Here is an 11,201-nt window from a genome sequence, read left to right on the forward strand (position 1 = left end):
CTCTGGGTGGAGTGCTGGACTCTCCATTGAGTGCTGGGGTTTCTGGGTGAGGTGATGGTCTCTCTGGGCTAGTTTTTATATATATGGTGTATATATGTGTGTGTGTGTGTGTGTGTGTGTGTGTGTGTGTGTGTGTGTGTGTGTGTGTGTGTGTGTGTGTGTGCGTGTGTGAGATTCACAGGGGCATCACTAAAGAAGGGGATGGGCTTTTAATATGTTGGACTCCGTTCATTGGCCTCATTGTGGTCAAGTTTACATTTATCTGTCAGAGACAGCAGAAACTTTACTTTGAGAGGGGAGGACAGCAAAGGAAATGAAACGAGGAGAGAAAAGAAAAGAAGAGGAGTCGTGGGCTGCGTCACAGAGTTCATAACCCTGTATGGTTCTTCTGCCTTTGCTGATATAATCCAGGGCCCATAGAGCCTGCAGGCATCTCCATTTTCTGCTTGACTTCAACCTGCAAAGGTTGAAAGACATTATCTCTCTCTGCCTGTTTCTCTCACACACACATCTACACACACACGCACAAACACAAATACTATACAAACGGGTGGGCAGGCTCACACACAGTTTCTTTCATATTTCCTGTCTCTCTTCCTCTCTCAAACACACACACATACACACACCTACAAATAAATTCACCATTGGAGATGGTCAACACGTCGCTAGCCCCTTATCACCTTCCTTCCCTCGGCCACCTCAATCCCACTGGGGTATTGGCTTTGTGAATGAAGTGGCCAGACTCGCAGATGGCAGTATTGATATGACGAAGGGGACAGGTGCTGGGTTCCCTGGGCTGCCTGCCTGCACATCCACAGCCTTCCATTAGGCTCCCTACTCGTAACGCGCTGGTAATGCTCTGTCTGTGCACTCTAATCAGAGACACACACTCTCCACGCAGGGTAATACAAAATAAAAACACACACTGAAAGGCCATCAGACACACGCAGGTGCACACACACAATCTCTACAGAGGCACAGCCACGTCGGCCACAGCTTCAGCCATTAGTCAGCTATCCACCACTAAGCAAGACATCATTCTGCACAAGATAAAAGAAGCACCCATTCACCTGCAGAGTTCAAACTAAAGGTTAGATCGCCCCAAAAGTCAGCTGGGGAAAATGTAGTCACTTTATCAGCTCCAATCCAATCTGCCCTCACAGCCCTTTACAAATTAGATTGTGGTTGGGAAAAAAGACACACACCAAACAAAAACCCTACAGGTTGATTTCTGTTCTTTCCCCCAACCAAAGCAGAAACATCAAGTGGTTTTTGTACCCCCAGCCGCTAACAGTTTAATGGCTAATGTGATTAGGATGTGATGTATACTGCCCAGAGGCAGTGAGGGAAGTAAAGGGATTATCCATGTTGCTCGACTCCCATGCTGGCTGCCACAGCCAGAGTCCTGGTGCGGCTCGGGGCAAAGGGGTTAAGTCCTCCCCCCTGAACACACAGAATGGAAATGTTAAAGAGCAGCGCTGTGTAGCTAGAGGCGGAAGGAACGAAAGGCCTTTCCTTTATTTGGAGGGACAGATGAACGGAAGGAAAGAGATAAAACACAAATTGACATTAAGACATAAACCACAGAGATTTTCCACCCTGTTTGGGCTAATTTTCCACATGAAATTGGTATCTTCAGAGATGTGGCATCTTGTTATTTCTTCTTCTTCTTGTTCCTTCCAAACCAGTATGGCATAAAAGGACGGGCAATAAAGAGGTTGACATTTACAGTGTTATACATGGGATCCATTTGTGGCTCCGGAGGCTGATAGAATTCATTGATTAGTTCATTTGAGGAAGAACTGGAAGTCTACAAGGAGGTCTACAACAGAGTCTCAGCATATTTGATTAGCTATAAGTGCATGAACTCTGCATTCACTCTTCGATGAAGCTGTTAAATACAAGTTGTACAAGAAAACAAGAGAACACTGCAGTAGCCTAGTAGCCATTTACTGATCCTGACTGGAAATGGCCTCTGTGATTCAATCCCAGAAAATGAAAACAGCCTGTGTTTGATAGGGTTCAAAATAATCTTCTCTCTAAAGAAGACGCTGGATGAGAAATAAACTGATATTGGTCCATCCTCCCCCCATTTCTCTCCAACCAAAATCCATTACTAGAACTAGACAAAGATGACATTTTGATGACATCTGCTCAGAGAGAGCTTTAAATGTCCAGCCTACCTTTTCCCATATACTAAGTAGGACCTCAGTAATACGAACAATTCAGGAATGGAGGTCGTTATAATGTACATTACCAGTCACACACCTACTCATTCAAGGGTTTCTCTTTGTTTGTATTAGAATAAGAGTGAAGAATGCAAAACTATGAAATAACACAAATGGAATCAAATCATAATCAAAAAAATGTTAACCACATCAAAATATATTTTATACTGATGACAGCTTTGCCTTGATGACAGTTTTGCACACTCTTGGCATTCTCCAGCTTCACATAGAATGCTTGTCCAACAGTCTTGAATAAGTTCCCACATATGCTGAGTACTTGTTGGCTGCTTTTCCTTCACTCTGCGGTCCAACTCATCCCAAACCATCTCAATTGGATAGAGGTCTGGTGATTGTGGAGGCCATCAGTCTCTTTCTTAGTAAAATAGCCCTTTCACAGCCTGAAGATGGGTTAGGTCATTGTCCTGTTGAAAAACAAATGATAGTCCCACTAAGCGCAAACCAGATGCGATGGCGTGTCGCTGCAGAATGCTGTGGTAGCCATGCTGGTTAAATGTGCCTTGAATTCTAAATAAATCACAGACAGTGTTACCAGCAAAGCACCCCCACAATATCAAACCTCCTCCATGCTTCATGGTGGGAACTACACATGCGGAAATCATCCATTCACCTACTCTGTGTCTCACAAAGACAAAGCGGTTGGAACCAAAAATGTCAAATTTGGACTCATCAGACCAAAGGATGTATTTCCACCGGTCTAATGTCCATTTGTCGTGTTTACTGGCCCAAGCAAGTCTCTTCTTCTTATTGGTGCCCTTTAGTAGTGGTTTCTTTGCAGCAATTTGACCATGAAGGCTTGATTTATGCAGTTTATTTTGAACAGTTGATGTTGAGATGTATCTTTTACTTGAACTCTGTGAAACATTTATTTGGGCTGCAATTTCTGAGGCTGGTAACTCTAATGAACTTATCCTTTGCATTAGAGGTAACTCTGGGTCTTCCTTTCCTGTGGCGGTCCTCATGAGAGCCAGCTCTTGATGGCTTTTACGACTGCAGTTCTTGAAATTTTCCTGATTGACTGACCTTCATGTCTTAAAATAATGATTGACTGTCGTTTCTATTTGCTTATTGTAGAGTTTTTCTTGCCATGAGGCAAAGGGTGGCTACTTTGAAGAATCTCAAATATTAAATATATTTTGATTTGATTAACACTTTCTTGGTTACTACATGATTCCATATGTGTTATTTCGTAGTTTTGATCTCTTCACTGTTATTATACAATTTGAAAATAGTAAAAATAAAGGAAAACCCAGGAATGAGTAGGTGTGTCCAAACTTTAGACTGTTACTGTATGTGATCCAACTTAAATTAACTGTTTCTTCAATATGTACACACACAATGCTTGAGGGACATAAATGGCACTATTTGTGGAATGACCCAAGTCACAGGGATTCTACTGTACCATGTAGCTAGATTTTTGGTTCACTGGATATTTCTCATACTTTTACTAACAGTGCAAGTTGCTAACCTATTCAACTGGACAATTAGAGAGAATTCTGAATACGGGTTTGAATGGACTGAAATGAACAGCTTTGTGTGAGTAAAGAAAACAACATACTATGCTACTGGAGCTCCGTCCTGGTGGCACAGTGGACCACTTCCATGGATAAAGAGTAGAAGATCACATGTTTGAATCTCACTGATGTCATTCTACAATACAACAATGAATGTGTTTGCATGATTAATGCCTAAGCGAATTCATTTCAATGTGTCCTCTGAAGAAAAACAACAACCTGGAAATGGTTCCAATCATTTTTTCACCATTCATTTTAGAGCTACATCATATGAGGTCTGTGTTTTGTGTAGGCTTACCCTGGCGTGACGTTTTGATAACTGTGTAAATCTTTCTCGGACAAGGTACACTGGCTACTTTGAAGAATCTCAAATATTAAATATAAAGTATGTGGACATCTGCTCTTCGAACAGCTCATTCCAAAATCATGGGCATTAATATGGAGTTTGTCTCCCCCTGTGAAAGCTTTTCACTTTCTTCTATTCAGCCACAAGAGCATCGGGCACTGATGTTGGGCACTGATGTCGGGCACTGATGTCGGGCACTGATGTCGGGCACTGATGTCGGGCACTGATGTCGGGTGATAAGGCCTGGCTCGCAGTCGTTGTTCCACTTCATCCCAAAGGTGTTCGATGGGGTTGATTTCAAGGCTCTGTGCAGGCCAGTAAATTCTTCCACACTGATCTCGACAAACCATTTCTCTATGGACTTCGCTTTGTGCACAGGGTCATTGCCATGCTCACAAAGTTGGAAGCACAGAATTGTCAAAAATGTCATTGTATGCTGTAGCGTTAAGATTTCCCTTTACTGGAACTAAGGGGCCTAACCCGAACCATGAATAACAGCCCCAGACCATTATTCCTCATCCACCAAACTTTACAGTTGGCACTATGCATTGGGCAGGTAGCGCTCTCTTGGCATCCACCAAATCCAGATTCGTCCGTTGGCCTGCTAGATGGTGAAGAGGGATTCATCACTCCAGGAACGCGTTTCCACTGCTCCAGAGTCCAATGGCGGCAAGGTTTACACCACATAGATAACTACCTAGCATTTTTGTATAATTACTTTTTTAATTCCCCCTTACCTTTGTAGCAAACTTAGCTAACCTTAGGTCTCTCTGTCAATCAGAATCAAGGATGGTTCTGTGCAATGTACTGGATTGAAAACCCCTATTCCAATAAGCACATTTTATCATTTTCCAACCTCTGTGAGAGGCTTCTCTGTGGTCATGTGATAAGGTAAACTCTGTTTGATAGCTGCTAACAATCAATTTAGGTTAGCTCAAAGATATGTGGTTAACAAGGTGTTTATGAAAATGAGCTATATTACCACCAAATGTAATTACTTGTACAATACATGTTACCTTCGTTACAAGTAAAAAGAAAACCAGCATAGACTAGCCCAATAACTATTGTGATCTTTTAATTGACATGTGTTTAGTGAGCTAGCCAGCAATTTTTTCATTTGGTGACATGCCAGCTAGCATTAGCCCACCAGCGAAGGGATATTTAGCTAGCTTAGTTGACATTAACTCACCTTTCGTGTAACCAGACTTGCTAGATAAGATTAGGCCGGCACCATGGCAAGGGTAGTTGGTTAGCTAGCATGTCACCACTTAGAAAAGTCTGACTACACAAACGGTCTAGTTAGCTAAATTAGCTAATATTGGCTAGCTAGCTCACAAAGGACTTGTGGGATCAATGTTTTCCCCATACAAAACACAGAAACGGTTTTGCTCCATGAGTGCTTTGTCATTTGACTAATCAAATGACCTGTGAAGTCAGTTAGAAATGTCAGCAGGGAAGGAAATTAAGCTAACCCGAGGCATTTACTTGTGCCCAACTACCCTGATACAGCAGTGACATTTTGCCTTTCCCAACATCGCCTGCCACATATGTAGGACCTGAATGTAGAAATCGTGGTCTGCTGGTCAGTGCCCAAAATCCTTATGTTACATCCCTGCAGTCTAAGCCCAGTCTATTATACCATTACTATAGTCAAGTCTGTGGGTTATGGTATTTCCATATAGATGTTACCATTTCAGTAATCAACTTAGCTAGCTAGTAACAGTAACTCTTACTAGCTACAGACCCGAGTGACAACACTTGGGTCTGTAGCTACCATTTTCCGGTGGGAAAGAGATATGGCCCTGTATTCACCAGAAAAGGTAGCTCATCCACCATGGCAGAATAGGAAGATCCAGACTGTTGATTGGGAAACGAGAACAAACAATGAGACATGAGGATTGGGTGTTGAGTATGATAAACAATGCATTTTCTGTCCAGATAAAGATGGTGATACAGGATGGAAAAAGGATCTACCACTGACCAAATTTCTCTTTGTTTTCCAGTACAATGGGAGTGCATCCTTTAGGCCATCCAGTGCATGGACATTCTGTGCCAATGTGTCAGACCAGCCTTTGTGATTGAAATTACGTTAACTACGTTAGTTGGCTGCTTGGAGCAAAACTTGAATGTAATATGTCCTATTCTGGGTGCCTATTGTTTGTGTATGATCTTTATTCATTGTTCACTTGTTTTTCAACAATGTCAGGGATGACTGGGGCCTTCAGCAAGTAAGACACAGGGGGTATGAAGCATAACGTAACACATCTAAATAACATGTATATCTGTTATTTGAACATAACAGATCTACATTTCCACTGTGCCTATAATATAATGCGATGTGGATTGTGTTGTACTACTCAATGAAACTGAGGAGATGTACTCAGACCAGCCTTTGTGATTGAACTTACATTAACTGCATTACTTTAGTTGGCTGCTTTGAGCCAAACTTGTATGCAATGTAACCTATTATGGGAGTCTAGTGTGTGTGTGTATGAATATTTTTGGACCATTTGCTTCCCTGAAAAGAGGTACTGACAGGAGGAGCACTTTGAGTCTGTCAGAGGTCGTCACGCTGGATGGGGATGGTGAAGGAGGCGGTCCACACAACGAAGAAGCACATCTCCCTTCCAGTGATGTGGAACTAACCTTGGACCTGGTGCCAGTAAGGATGGTCTTCACGGAGGCTGTAAGACCCTCCCTCCTTGATATAGAAATCCTTTGACTTCATTGCCTCCTCAATGGTAAGGTCCCTTACACCATGGGGACACTTGACCTCCACCAATGCTGTGTTTTGAACCAAAGCCCTGACTCCTGCACATCCATACCTGTAGCCATTTGCCTTGATGCCTCACTGGATGGTCTGGTGCTCTCCTCTTCTTTATATGTGCACCACTTTACAGACAACACCCCATCCAACAACTGTGATCTGAGGACCCTTTGAGAAGTGACAGTAACGTGCTTGGCCCTAACCACTGCTACATAATTGCTGGCCGTTGTCGTGACGTTGCCATCATTAATGTGTTTGACTGTTATTTTATCAAATCAAATAACAATGTTTCATTATTACGATGATTATATTAATCATGTAACAATTAACGCATTAGTAATCTTTGGGCACCACAGGAAAAGTTATTTAACAAGTTACTATCTCCCAAACTTAACTCTAAAGATGTCACACCCTGATCTGTTTCACCTGTCTCCACCCCCTTTCAGGTGTGCCCCATCTCCCCAGTTCTTTGTCTGTTTGTTGCCAGTTTGTTTTGTTTGTTCAAGCTTACCAGCATTTTTCCTGTCAGATCCTATCTTTTAGCCTCTCTTTTCTCATCCTCCTGCTTTTTAACCTTTGCCTGTCCTGACCTGCCTGACCTCTCTGCCTGACCTCTCTGCCTGTCCCTGACACTGAGCCTGGCTGCCGTCATGTACCTTTCCTCCATCTCTGGATTACTGAACTCTGCCTGTCCCTGACCCTGAGTCTGCCTGCCATCCTGTACCTTTGCCTTACCCTGGATTATTGACCCCTGCCTGCCTTGACCTGGCTTTGCCTGCCCCTGTTGCTACAATAAACACTATTACTTTGAAAGTCTGCATCTGGGTCTTACCTTGATTCCTAATCAAATATATAAATATCTCTTACATCAGTCACAGTCAATTCATGAATTCTTATCTACCTCATCAATCTCATTCTGAACATTGTAATATCCTATAAATCTGCACAAACCCTAGTCTCCATGATGAATCAGCGATACACAAATTGGCTTAATTATTTATTTACTAACTAATGAAATAATCACACAGAAATACATAAACACACACAGGATAGATTATACACTGAGTATACACACATGATGCAATGAAAAGTCCCTAGTGGACTAACCCAATATGATGGCTGGTTACACAATGAAAGGGGGTGGGCAATGAAAGAGCGGGAGGAGGAAAATCAAAGGAATTCAACTATCGTACATACAGTAGAATAATACGCTCATTGTAAATGCGGATATTTAGCACCCTAATAACCGCCTAATTTGGGTTTAGAAGTGCAAAGTATATATTTATGCTTGTATGTCTTTGTCTTCTCGCTCTGTTGAAATCACCCGATCAGTCTGTGGTGAATAGTTTGACATAAAGTCTCTGGTTGTGTAAGTCTCCGGTTGTCCACCGGAGGTCACCATGTCCTTTGTAGTCATAGCTTCTTGGTCTTGGAGTGTCTGTTATTACGTATCTTCCAGAGGTGTACCACGCGGTGTTCAGCAGGCCTTGTCCTTCTCTCTGTTTGTTTAGAATAGATATCCTAGAGATACCTATAGCGGTGAGAGGAAATTGTTCTTTGTCTCTCGTCTTCGGTTGAGTATCCTAGGCTAACAGTGCATAAACAGCTGCAGACTGAGTGTTCCTGTGTAGTCTTCTTCTTCTTTCAGAGGGTCTTACCAGTTTCTGGTATTGTAGTTTCAAACCATTTTGCCATATCCAGCTTGTGCTGTTTTTCTGCTGGTCTTTAGTTTTAAACCATTTCTCAGCCATGTAGCCACCGCTTCACACTGTCTGGTCCAATATGTTAATTCTTCAGCGAGTCCTTTTAAGCACTCGCCTTGGAGGGCAGGTCCATCCTGTTGCCATAACGTCTGTGCTCACGTGGGCGTGGTTACTGACTTGGTAAAAGTTCATATAAAAAAGCATTATCTCATTTAGAAGGCCAACATCCCAATTCATCTTCTTACAAATAGTTTCTTATTTAATCATATAAGTTCCACAACATTTAGGTGTAAATCTGATAACTGGGATTTATACATCGTTATTTGGTTATACTGTCCTTAATGATATCGCAAAACAACAACTTATTTGAGATTATTATTGTTTAGAGCCCCACAAACCATTTACCACATTATTTACATTAGAAATATTATTTCAATGTCCAACCTTTTTGATGTTACAGTGCTGCAAAATCTCTCTCTGTTGTAACAAAGGGATTTTTAACTTCCATTTCTGCAGAGTGGGATAGAGAGTTCCTGCAAGGTATTTACGGCCGTCATAAAACTGTCCAACCTCCCCTTTCCTCTCTGATCCTCACCCAGGAGGGAAAGTCATGACACCGTCTACCTCCCTTTCCTGATGGTGTACCAGTTGGGGTTGGTGTGCTATCCAACTGTTGCCTGCCATATAGCCTCCTGCTGCTCCACCAACAGCACCATGCCAGCCAGGATGCCTGCATGCCCCCTGTGCCCTTGTTTTTAACAATGTCCGGTACTGACAGGGAGGGTAGCGGTTGTTCTGGCTCAGGTTTAAGGAGACATGTCATTCCGCTGAACCTGCACCAGAGATGGTTCCATAGCCACTGAAGATCCTCCTCTGTGGGCTCTCTGGACAGAGGGTGTAGTCTTCGGCCGGGTACAAGTCCTGCACTGACTGCACTTGGTTTCGCATGGCTGGCTTCTTCCACTCGCATTCCACATCTGTTCGGACGATATTGTGAACCGCCAAAATAGGCTGTGTGGCTTCACTTTTAAGCTCCAGGGAGACATTTTCATGTGGTAGAGAGAATCCCCTGCTCACCTATACAGACCTGCCAAGAGGAAGGAGGTTAAGTGACACATGCTTTTCAATGCATGACTTTGAACACCTTGAAATGCATTCATTGTAAGACATTTGCTATATAAATAAAGTTTGATTGATGACAATACATCAATGCATGTACAACTCCGAATAAATGCATGTACAACTCCGAATAAATAAATACTATGCCTTTGAAGATTTGTCTTGTCATGAAACTGCAATACAGGCTGGATGTCTAAACAAAGTCAATTCTGGATGTCAATAGATTTTTTTATTCATTATCATCAATGACAACATTCTAGAACTGAGTTGTCACTCATCGAAGTCTGGTATCTGGGGTAATCTGGTTAATGGTTATATAATTGATTAAGTGGCTCTTTCCTTGTAGAATGTTGACAGCTGTATAGAACACATTGTATCCTCAAACTTAACTTAATAGCTACACTCAATGACACAGGATAAACTTTATCCCTCATTTTGACCCAGACCTAACCAGTAAATTGCCCCTCACTATAGCTGCACTTCGCCACATGGCCAGACTTAGTGGTCTTCTCCCCTTTTAATGCTCTTACAGTGGCAGGAAAAAGTAACCCTTTGGAATAACCTGGATTTCTGTGTAAATTGGTCATAAAATTTGATCTGATCTTCATCTAATTCACAAAAATAGACAAACACAGTCTGCTTAAACTAATAACATATAAACAATTATACGTTTTCATGTCTTTATTGAACACACCGTGTAAACATTCACAATGTAGGGTGGGAAAAGCATGTGAACCCTTGGATTTAATAACTGGTTGACCCCAGCAATAAACTCAACTAAATATTTTTTTCAACTAATAATAGCGTATATTCTTCTGTTGAAGTCATTCTGTTGTTGATTTACTTCTGTGTTTTGGGTCGTTATCCTGTTGCATCACCCAACTTCTGTTGAGCTTCAATTGGAGGACAGATAGCCTTACATTCTCCTGCAAAATATCTTGAAAAATTTGGGAATACTTTTTTCCGGAGATGATAGGAAGCTGTCCAGGCCCTGAGGCAGCAAAGCAGCATCAAACCATGATGCTCCCTCCACCATAGTTTACAGTTGGGATGAGGTTTTGATGTTGGTGTGTCGTGCCTTTTTTCTCCACACATAGTGTTGTGTGTTCCTTCCAAACAACTCAACTTTAGTTTAATCAGTACACAGAATATTTTTCCAGAAGCGCTGTGGAACATCCAGGTGCTCTTTTGTGGACTTATTGGACAGCAGTTGCTTCTTCCGTGGTGTCCTCTCATGAACACCATTTTTGTTTAATGTTTTACGTACTGTAGACTTGTCAACAAAGATGTTAGCATGTTCCAGAGATTTCTGGAAGTCTTTAGCTGACACTCCACGATTCTTCTTAACCTCATTGAGCATTCTGACTGTGCTCTTGCAGTGATCCTTGCAGGATTGACACTCCTAGGGAGAGTAGCAACAGTGCTGAACTTTCTCCATTTATAGACAATTTGTCTTACCGTGGACTGATGAACATCAAGGCTTTTAGAGATACTTCTGTAACCCTT

The sequence above is a fragment of the Oncorhynchus nerka genome, linkage group LG9a (genome assembly GCF_034236695.1).
Source record: "Oncorhynchus nerka isolate Pitt River linkage group LG9a, Oner_Uvic_2.0, whole genome shotgun sequence".
NCBI lineage: Eukaryota > Metazoa > Chordata > Actinopteri > Salmoniformes > Salmonidae > Oncorhynchus > Oncorhynchus nerka.